Below are 11546 nucleotides of genomic sequence, written 5' to 3' on the forward strand. Positions count from 1 at the left end.
CCCACCCTGTGTCAGGTAGCACTGACCTGTGGGGGCAGAAATTGGAAGAGGAGGGTGCAGCAGAAGCTGGGGATTATGGCAGACACTAAGGCTCTACATTGACTCAGGTATGTATGGGGGCAGAGAAAAGCATTTACCTGGAAGGATTTTCACTCTTCAGGCCTAGGTCAACTTCTATCAGGATATGTTGCCCCTCTGTGTTTTGTTGATGGACTAACCAAACACATACAGATTGTGTTTTCAGTCAGAAACATGTTCTGTATAGCTCATTGTGAAAGAAACATGGGTCTGTGCTTGGTGGAAGCTATAGCACCACCTTGTGGAAATACATTCTTCAGCACATAAGCTGTTTCCTGACCCTATCCCCCACCTCACCCCCATCTCCTTTACAGGGTTACAAGTGTCTTATAGAACGTTTTGGAAAATATTCTGTGCTTTTAGGTCATGCTTGCATCAAGGACCTGAAAAGTACTTTGAGTTTTCAGCTTTTCATTTGGGTATGTAGGTTGTTCTGTGTCACTGCGTGAAGAGCTTCCTTGCTTATTTTTCAGGATGAAGTACTTCTCCAGGCTCCTGTTGCTGTTGTTTCTAATAGTTTGTTATACAAACAGTGCTTTAATAATTATGCTGTACATGTTAATCTACCTGTCGGGTATGTTTTTGGAGATGGAATTTCTAGGTCATATGATCTATACATTTAGAATTGGGGTAGACATGAATGGGCTGCTTTCCATACATTTTTAGCCCAAGTTTCAGCAATGTGTGATACTCCAGAAATCATCACTAACTGTATTTTTGTGTGTTGGTGTATATGTATGTGTTCATGAAGGTATATGTATGTTCAGATTCATGTATGTAGGTGTTGAAATGCATGTGGCCAGAAGTTGATGCCAGGTGTATGTAATTACTATTCAACTTATTTTGTGAGATAGGGTCTCAAAATTGAACATGGAGCTCAATTCATATAGACATTAAGCATGAAGAGCCCGCCTACCTCTGAGTCCCCAGTCCTCAGGGTTGCTCATGTGTGCTGCTGTGCTCTACTTTCTTAGGGAACTTTTAGGGGTCCTAAATAAGGTTTTCCTGTTTGCTCATGAGTCATATCCCCAGCCCACTAACTATGTTTTTTTTAAAAATCTTCATTTCTTTGCTAATGTGATAGCTGAACTGTATTTCAATGCAGTTTACTGTTACTGATATTATGGTATTTTCTCCATAAATGTGTTTATATAAACTCAAAATTGTTCACGAGGCCTGGCTACCCAAATCTATTCTTTATCTCTAAAGCTACTTGGAAGATTGATAGCTGATGATTTATAAATTTACCTTTTTAAAATAGCTTTTACAATGGACTACATTATGAAATAGAAAAAGACTCACTGATGTTGTTTCTCTGGTTATTTCAGTCTTGGATTCACATGGGTAAGAGAAACGTAAACTTCAGAGTCTCTTATATTTCCTGAACTAATTTTGACTAGTAAGTTTCCATTCTTCCTAATGATGTCACAGAGGCTGAGAACTCAGCTTCTCAGCAGCTCATTAGTTCAACACATGCCTAGAACATGACGTCCTGAGTTCCGTCCCCAGCACTGACGTAAAGAGTTGTCACTGGTCCTGTAAGTGTCAGGCCTGTCACTGTCTTTTCAGTTTCCTAGCTAATGAATACTTTATGCCCAGGTGAACACATCCAGATGTCAAAGAACATCCTTCTTTCCTCTGTTCTTGGTTCTCAGTGCATCATGGTTAGTTTGTTGTGCACACTAAAAAGGTGTAATCTTGTTTTGATTATTACAGACATTTGCATAGCTAACCATTGTTTGATGATACAGTTCTTTCTTCTATCATCTCCTTATTGGTAGAACCAAAAATATTTTTGTTTTACTTCCGTGCTCAGTTAAGAATCTCAGGAGTTTTCACAGACCTAGTGGCCTCTCTGCATCCAGGGAAGCCACGGGTTTCAGAAGAGGTGAAGACTGAAGTAGGTGAAACTGGCTGAGGGAATCTCAGCCTTGCTTGCTCCCCGCCCTCTTCAGGTATCTAGGACTTTTCAAAACAGGTCCTGAAGACCTGCTGTTTCACAGCCTAGCATGAATATGTAGATACAGCTGCAAGTTAAGGTTATCTATGATTGTGAAACAAAAGCTTGTCTTGCTAAGGAATTTCTGGCTCACAGGAAGGAAGGCCGAAGGAGATAATTTTAGCTTATAATACAATGCTGAATGATTACGGAATTCAAAAACAGAATCAGTGGTACTGCCATAGTTCACTAAATAATTGCCATTGTGCACATGCTAGGATCTTAGGGTTCTGCATCTGATGGGGAGAGATGAACAGCCCAGACACAGAACTGGATATAAAGTTGTTGGTATTTTTCCGTTAATATTGAGCAAAAACTTGGAATATTTAAAACAAAGTTGAATCAACACATTAAGTTGTACATGGTTATTATGTGCCTTATAACTTATCTAGTTAATTTGTTCGCTTGTTTGTTACTTAGTTTTTTGAGACAGTTTCTTTGTGTCATTGCCCTGTCCTTTCTGACTGTCCTGGAACTTGTGCTGTAGACTGGGTTGGCCTTGAATTTACAGAGATCATTCTACCTCTTGCGTGCTGGGATCAAAGGCATGTGCCACCACCACCTGGCCAGTGTGATTTTCTTAAAAACATATAAACATAGTGTGAGATGGCAATTTAGTTAGCTATTTCACATTTGAATTGTCTCATGTGGGTTTAACCAGTTTGTAGTAAGAACTCTCTCCCTACTCTCTGTGTAATTTAAAGAAGAATGTAATGTCATTTTTAATGTCACCACGCTGTACAATAGATCCCTTCGTTGACATTCCTGATTCTTGCCACTAACAGAGAAAGATTCCACTAATGTAGGCTGGCAGGAGGTTTAGAGAATAAGGCTAATCCATATTTGTTTTTGAGTCATGTCACATGTTTGCTGTGTGACTACAGAACATTTTTTTTTACATTTTTCCTGCTTCAGCTTCTTTTATGAAATGAGTTTGATAAAAAGTAGTAGCCTCACGGAGTTATCAGAAAGTTTAAGTATCCATTTTTTTAAAAATTTATGTGTATTTGTGTGTAGCTCCGTGTATGTCTGTGTACCAAGCTTGTAAAAAAGCTTGTGGAGGTCAGAAGAAGGTGTCGGATCCTAGGGATCTGGAGTTACAGGCAGTTGTGAGCGACATGTGGGTGCTGGCAACTAAACGTAGGTTCTCTATAAGAACCACAAGACTTTTTAATAACTGAAGCATCTCTCCAGTGCCAGGAAGTTTAGAAAGGATAGCAATGTGTGTAACTCAACATAACACCTGATGCATAACTAGTTTTTAATTAATGTCATTCATTAAAATTATTTTATGTGATATCCCAAGATAATTTTGTCATTATATCATAAAGATACTCTCCTCCCAAATTCATTGCACCACAGTAGAAATTTATTGCTCCATAGTAGGACAAATATGGGGATGATCTGAATATCCATCAGTGAATGAATGTATAAAAAGATGGTGCACATTTACAATGGAACATTACTTAGCATTAAAACAGCAAGGGAACCTTATTATTTGCCACAGTGTAAATGAAGTTAAAAGATCTTAAAGCAAACAAACAACAAACTTTCTTAATGAAAAAGTAAACAAAACATACACCAAAAGTACTGCGTGATTTCACAGGTACAATCTGAAAATGAAGACAAATCAAATACATAGAGACAGAGAACAAGACAGTGATTATTCAGGTCTAGGTAGGAGAGGGAAGAGGGAGAAGTGAGCCAAAGGATGCAAGCAGCACATCTATAGGATGACCTGATTCACAACGTGTTTGTGAACAAGCATGTTATAGACTCTGTGAGATAAAGGGCAAAAAGTTGGATCCACTATTGTAACCATTTTACTACTTATACATGTTCTAGTAAATGTTGAAATGATGGCTTATCCGTTTATTGGCCCCCGAGGTTTCACTCCGCTGATGCCGCTCTAGTGCTGGGCCAGCACACACATGCTGTCCCCACACCACTTGGCATTCCAGGCCGACTCAGGCACAGTTGGGTCCACCACTCCTGTTGTTTCTGTCTTGGGTGCATTCCAGAGTTATATGGGTTAGATTTGATAGAGGCAGACCAACTGAAAACCTAAATTCAAGAAGATCAAAGTATGTCTTGTTACTAAAATGTTTTCTGTTGAGATTTTTATATATTACAGAATGTGCAGCTATGGTGAAGCTTGTCATTAGAATGTTAAACCTGCCTGACTCCAGACATCAGAGACTACAACAATCATTAGTGTGGCTTTCGTTCTTGAGGCCTGGCTGGCTTCCTCATTCCCCTCCCCCTTTCTAAATTCTCAATGTCCATATATTCAGCTTGGGGAAGGTATGAAGAAACATGCTGGGGCAGTCATAAACACCCGGGACGGAAGCAACAGGGCGGGCAGAGTGAACTGCCTAGGAAGGGAACCATGTGGAGAGCGTGTGGCTTGCAGACCGAGTAACAGAGTCCGTGCATTTCTCTCCACACTAGAGCGGTGTCTGTGGAGTGAGACTGAGGGGACTAATAAAAGGTTTAGCCATCCTTTTAATATTTAATATATATATCTTCTTCCTCCTTCTTCTCCTTCATCTGCTAAAGGACCAAGCTTTCCACTCAAGTATGGACAGCCACCATGCAGGTTGTCAGCCTGCACAGAAGCTGCAGATGCCCGTGTCAGGCTGCAGGTGATTTTCAGTAGTTCTTGTATCCACCCTCACAGCAATGCTTTAGGAACAACCCTAATACCTCTCCTAATGTCACACTATCCCGGCCTTTTCAAATGGCAGATTCAGCCATTGGCACACCTTTAGAGAGACCTTTCATGTAATACATAACATATTCCCCAGATATTTAAATAATAAAGGAATGAATTTCTACCCTAATTTGTTTAATTTCTACTTTGTGGTGTCAGAATAGTGGCATGTTTTCATTAATCAGTATTCTACCATATAATACTAGGCTAAAATCTACTAAACAGTAACTTATCTAATCTGGTAAGAATGAAAGGAATCCTTGTGAGCTTCTTCTCTAGGCTAGTGCTAAAGGGTGGAAGTCTGGACACACCATTTACTTGTTTATTTAGTCAAACTAAATAATAGTTGTATTATTTGAGAATTTCACATAATGCCACCCTCCCTACTCCTAAGTCCTCTCAGATTCAACCCCTCCCCTAATTCCTCTTAGATATGCCCGGTCCACCTCTGCCTTCCTACCGACGGAATTTTGTATTTTCTTTCATCTCTTCTTTCGTATCCTCTTCATTTTTGTCTTTTGGTTAGGAAACACAAAGAATTCAGATTTATTGCTCACTCTTGGGTGTGGTTGGCCTATCAGGGGCTATACGATTAAAGAAAATAGATTCTTCCTCTTTCAGCACCTGTCAAATGATAAAATATCTTGAGCTAGTGGTGGGATTTCATGACCATCTGTTCCTTACCATGCTGGACTTTTGTCTGCCGTGAGCTTTGCACAGGCTCTCAAACAATCAGCTCTCTCTTTCAGTTGTCCTGTTGTGCCAGAAAACACTGTTCTCTTGAAGCTGTCTACCAGATCTGATTCTACAGTCTTCCACTGAGATTACAGGGCCTTGAGAGGAAAAGCATGATAGATATGTTTCACTGAGGGTTAAGCATTACAGTCTTTTATTGTCTGTATACTTACGTCAATGTTTTTTAAGTGTGTATTAGGAACAGGGTAGCTGTCAGTCATTTGAGATATGGATAAAAATAGATCTACAGAAATTTCATGTAGAGTTCATACAAGGATAATGTGTATGATTTTGAAGTGTGTGGCTACCATTGTAGAATCCTGTGAGCCTGGATAAACTACTTATCACCTCAATATCTTTGCAAGTGTAATGCTTGTATCTAATCTGGATATCTGATGCAAGCACCATGTTAAGCCATTTATTCAGTGCTTGCCACACAGAAAGTCTCAATTATAATCAACTATAATTTATTTTTTGTAGTATATTGTATAAGTTGAAGAACTTATGGAAAGTAGATGTTAGAAAAAAGCTCAACATTGAAAATTTAAAGATTAACTGAATGGATAGTTAGGTTGCTTATTTCTTTTTCTGTTTGTGTGTGTGTGTGTGTGTGTGTGTGTGTATGCATTTGTGTGTGGTATGCATGCATGGGTACATGCTTATATATGTGTGGATGCATATGTATATGTGTATGTGGTGGTCAGAGGTGAGCATTGCTGTCCAACTTAGATGTTGGGTCAGGCTTTCTCACCCGAATACAGAGCTCAGTGATTCAGTTAGTCTGGTCAACCATCTTGCAGAATCACTAAAACAAACAGAGACAAACAAAAACTTTTGTTTTTTGAGACTTTAGGTTCCGGCTCCGAAACTTTATCTCCCACATGTATGTGGTAAACAATCTATCAACTAATACACCTTTTCAACCCTACTCAAGGTTTTTTGAAGGATTTTCACTGTGTGAAAGAAATGTCTCAATACTGGAATAAACAAATGAACTAATTTTGTCTTCCTCCCTGTGGATATTTGACACATAATTAAGGAATGTATTGTAAATCCCAGGTTAAGGATTATGAAGGATTGGAACTCTTTAATCTTTTGCCTTGGGAGAAATCCCCTCTGTTTTCCTGGTGGTTGGGCTGGGAAAGGTTCTAAAGGAGAGGAATTCCCCAGGGGCCATCTCTTGGTGACTCATTGTGGGGTAATGAGTCTGGGTAAAACTTTGGCTTCTGGCTGGGCTGATTCCCTGAGGCTGGGTGACTTCTGCATCTTTCTTGATGACTTCTCAAAGTTACATGGGCACAGGATAAAGGAACCTTTGGGCATTAATACCCTTTCTGTTAGATGGACAGCTGTGGTCTGAGCTCAGAAGATCTAACCACATTGATAGAATGAAGATAACTTCTCACATAACTGTAACAACAGTAATAGCTATGTTTGCATGGTGTTTTATCTCACCCAATAGTGTCTGCTTCTTTCTCATTTGACTTAGGTTTCTAATAGCTCACTAAAGCAGCCTAATCAGCGCCTCCTCTTCTTCTTCTTCTTCCTCTCTTCCTCTTCTTACACCATGATTATAAGTTTTTATAATTGAAAATTTTTATACAATATATTTTGATCATGATTTCCTCATCTGTTTTTAAAAACAAACACAAGAAGCAAAAACAAAATGCCAAGAAACATGTGCTTAAAATGCTCACAAAAATTAAAATCAAAAGAATAAGACAAAAAAAAAGGACAAAAAAAATGAAGCAACATATCCACAAAATACCATTGAATTCACTTTGTATTGGCCAACTGCTCTTGGCCGTGGAGCCTGCTTTGGTTAATGAACCAGTGAAATGCCATTGGAGACAACTGGTTTGCTTCTTGCTGGCCAGTATGATATTGATTTTAGATACCTGCTTGGTTAGGGATGGGACCCCATATGCACTTTCCCCTCCTAACACTGGAACCCCATATGACTTACACTTTTACAGATCCTATTCCTCCTGCATTCACATATGCGTCAGTTCTCTTGTGTTTCAAAGACATTGCTTTCTTTGAGTCATTCATCCCCTCTGGCTCTTACAATTTTTTTCCTCTTCTTCTTCCACATAGATCCCTGAAACCCAGGGAGGGGTTTGGTAAGGACACCTCATTTAGGATTAACATACACTGAATGAGACCCCTCTATCCCCTGCCCCCACTCTTGGCAAATCAGGACTTCCCTTTAGGACTCTGCGTTAAGCGCAAACCACACCCAAACACATATTTTCACAGAAATCCTTTTTTAATGGGTGAAGAGCTGGAGAGATCGCTCAGTGGTTAAACGTACATACTCAACCACTTATCTTCCAAAGGTCCTGAGTTCAAATCCCAGCAACCACGTGGTGGCTCACAACCATCTGTAATGAGATCTGATTCCCTCTTCTGGTGTGTCTGAAGACAGCTGCGTTATACTTACATACAATAAATCGGGGAAGAAAAGTTAAAGGTGTTTGCTTTCTGACTCAGGCAAAACAAAACAAAACAAAACAAAACAAAAAACAAAACAAAACAAAACAAAACAGTGGCAAATGACCTTGCAGGTGGAATTTTTAAGAGCAAAAGGGGAAGCCTGTGTTAGAATGTGCTAGGGTGCAGTGGTATGTCTTTGTTGGTCGTGTTAATCAGGCAAACCAAAGAAGTTTTTTCTTTTTCTTTCTTTTTGTTGAATAAATTGTTTATTCATTCTATATCCGGATTCCAACCTCCTCTCCCTCCTCCCCTACCAGTTTCTCCCTCTGTCCTCTCCTCCCCACCCCTTTGCCAGAAAAGGGAATGCCTCTCCAAGTCATATCAAGCCTTAGCAAGACTGAGTGCATTGTCTTCCGCTGAAACTAGACAAGGCAACCCAGTTAGGGGAAAGATCTCCAAAGGCAGCCACCGTGATGAGAGACAGCCCCTGCTTCCACTTCTGCGTATGTGCAGAGGGCCTAGGTCCATCCATTCTGGTCTCCAGTTGGCAGTTCAGGATCCACGAGCCTCCATGGGCCCAGGTTAGTTGGCTCTGTAGGTTTTCTTGTGCTGTCCAATCCTTCCATTGAAAGTCTTACCTGGTTATAGGGGATGGGTGGTTCAGGTTTCACATCCTCTACTGCCAGGAGTCGTAGATAGGATGACCCTTAGATTTCTGGGAATCTCCATTGACCTAGGTTTCTAGCTCAGTCAAGAGATCCCCCCTACCACCAACCCACCTGTGGCTCTCAGCACTTTCTTCCTCTGTCCTTCTTGGATGCTATTTATTGCTCCTGTTCCAATCCCTGCCATCTTGCCTTTCCAGTCCCTTTCTTTCAACCTTGATCACTGGACTTTTAATATGTTAATAGTTGTAGTCAGCTTCAGGAGGAGGAAGTGGCCAAATAAGGAAATAAACCCCGGTGACTAGTTTTAGAAAGGTAATAGTAATCTACTAAAAGCTTTAGTAATCTATAGCAAGGCAGAGGGAATGAGGGAGAAGGCCAAGGCATACCAGAGACATGTTTGCCATGCCGGAGCTGGCCAGAGTTCTGTTATACACATTTGGGGCGCAGGAAACCAGACTCAGACAGTTTTAACGGGCTTTTCTCGAAAGCCCACAGCAAGCAATTGGTAGATGAGCTAACACTCAGACCTCCAGCTACAAATCTCTGATGCTTGTGCACTGGGAAGCCCCCCTCTAGCTCTTGATACTCAGGGGAGCCTTAATGTAAAACATAGATGATACTCTGAGCACAGCCTGATTATCTCAGAATGTTATCTTCTCTCCTGTGCCAGGGGAACTTCCTTTCTTGTAACCTACCCTAGGTAAAAACAGTTCTTCCCTCTTGCCTGACAGTTTAGAGGCATCTCTCCCTGCACCACAGCCACAAGCAGCATCTGCTATGAAACAAAAATGAGACAAAACTCCCATTCGGAGAGTATGTTAGAAGATAATTTATTTAATATATATTTTTTAAAATTTGATACCTTCTTTACTCACATTTCAAATGCTATCCCTTGTACCCCCCTGGAATACCCCCATCCCATATCTCCTCCTCTACCTCCAGGAGAGCATCCCCCACCCACTCCCTCCTACCTCCCACCCCAGCATTCCCCCACACTGGGTATTGAGCCTTCTCAGGGCCTTAGACCCTTCCCTCCCTCCTTGATGCCCAACAAAGCCATCTTCCTCCACACATGCTGCTGGAGTCATGGGTCCCTTCACGGGCACCCCTAGGTTGGTGGTCCAATTTCTGGGAGCTCTGCGGGGAGTCTGGTCAGCTGACATTGTATTATTTCTTATGGGGATGAATCCCACCCCCCAGGTCACTCAGTCCTTCTTCCAACTCTTCCATTGGGGACCCCACTCTGAATCCAATGGTTGGTTGAGAGTATCTGACTCTGCACTTCTCAGCCTCTCAGGAAACAGCTCCATCAGGCACCTGTCAGCATACACTTCTTGGCATTCACAATTGTGTCTGGGTTTGGTGAGAGTATATGGGATGGATCCCCAGGTAGGGCAGTCTTTGGATGGCCTTTTCTATAGTCTCTGCTCCAAAATTTATTTTTATATTTCTGCCTGTAAATATTTTGTTCCCCCTTTTAAGAAGGACTGAAGTCTCCCCTCTTCGGACTTCCAACTTCTTGAACTTCATGTGGTCTGTGGATTGTACCTTTGATAATCCGAGTTTCTGGGCTAATAGCCACTTATCAATGAGTGGATACCATGTGTGTTCTTTTGTGATTGGGTTATCTCACTCAGGATGGTAGCTTCAAGTTTCATCTATTTGCCTAGGAATTTCATGAAGTCATTGATTTTAATAGCTGAGCAGTACTCTGCTGTGTACATGTACCACATTTTCTGTATCCATTTTTCTGTTGAAGGACATCTGGGTTCTTTCCAGTTTCTGGCTATTACAAACAAGGCTACTATGAACATACTGAAGCATGTGTCACTGTTACATGTTGGAGCATCTTTTGAGTATATAGCTGGGTCCTCAGGTACTACTCTGTTCAGTTTTCTGAGCAATTGGCAGACTGATTTCCAGAGTGATTGTACTAGCTTGCAATTCCACCAACAGTGGAGGAATGTTCCTCTTTCTCCACATCATCGCTAGCATCTGCTGTCACCTGAGATTTTGATCTTAGCCATTCTGACTGGTGTGAGGTAGAATCTCAGGGTTGCTTTGATTTGCATTTCCCTGATGAATAAGCATCTTGAACCTTTCTTTAGACTTTCAATGAATACCTTTCAGTTAGCAAATTAACAGTTTAAACTCCAATACTAGTCTCTCCTATTGCTTCTTTTCATCCAGGAAAGTCTTAGATACAACTTTTGTTTTTACCTCATCTTTATTTCTGCCTACTCATTGAAAATCAGTCTGGATTCTTTAGAAATTCTGTGTTTCTTTTTTCTTTCTTTCTAGTGTCCAGGAGACATCTTTGCCTAGAGGTTAAAATATACCCTTTAATCTCCTCTCTCTTTTTTATTTCCTGACATATCATTTGGCCCCCACACTGCCTCATTTTCAAGATAAAAATTAACATGGTTACTAATACTAAGAAAATAATCTTTAATTGTAATTCAGCATTTCCTTATTTATCTGTAGATGGAGTCTATATATAAAAACCAAATAAAAATAAGTTTTGACATTAAAATACTCTTGATGGCCCAAATCAAGTTTTTTCTGATAATTTTTTAAAGGACTCTAGTTCTGCTTTTCAGGCTTTCAAGGGCTGGGAAGATGACTCAAAAGTGGAAATCACTTACAGCTCTAGCGGAGAACCCAGGTTCAGAACCTAGCACCCTATTGGCATGTGCACAAATAAAGCATAAGGTGAAATAATTTTAATAAAAAGAAGTTTAAGGCCAGGCATGGTAGCACACACCTTTTTTTTTTTGAAATTCAGAACTCATTTATTGAATGAATAATATATGCAAGAATACCATTAAAAGAAAATTAATACTAAAAACTACAATTTTGAAAATAAAGCCAATATAACAGGAACAAAATATACATAACATTGAGGAATGTTTGATTT

Source organism: Micromys minutus (genome assembly GCF_963924665.1).
Source record: "Micromys minutus genome assembly, chromosome: 18".
NCBI classification, from domain to species: domain Eukaryota; kingdom Metazoa; phylum Chordata; class Mammalia; order Rodentia; family Muridae; genus Micromys; species Micromys minutus.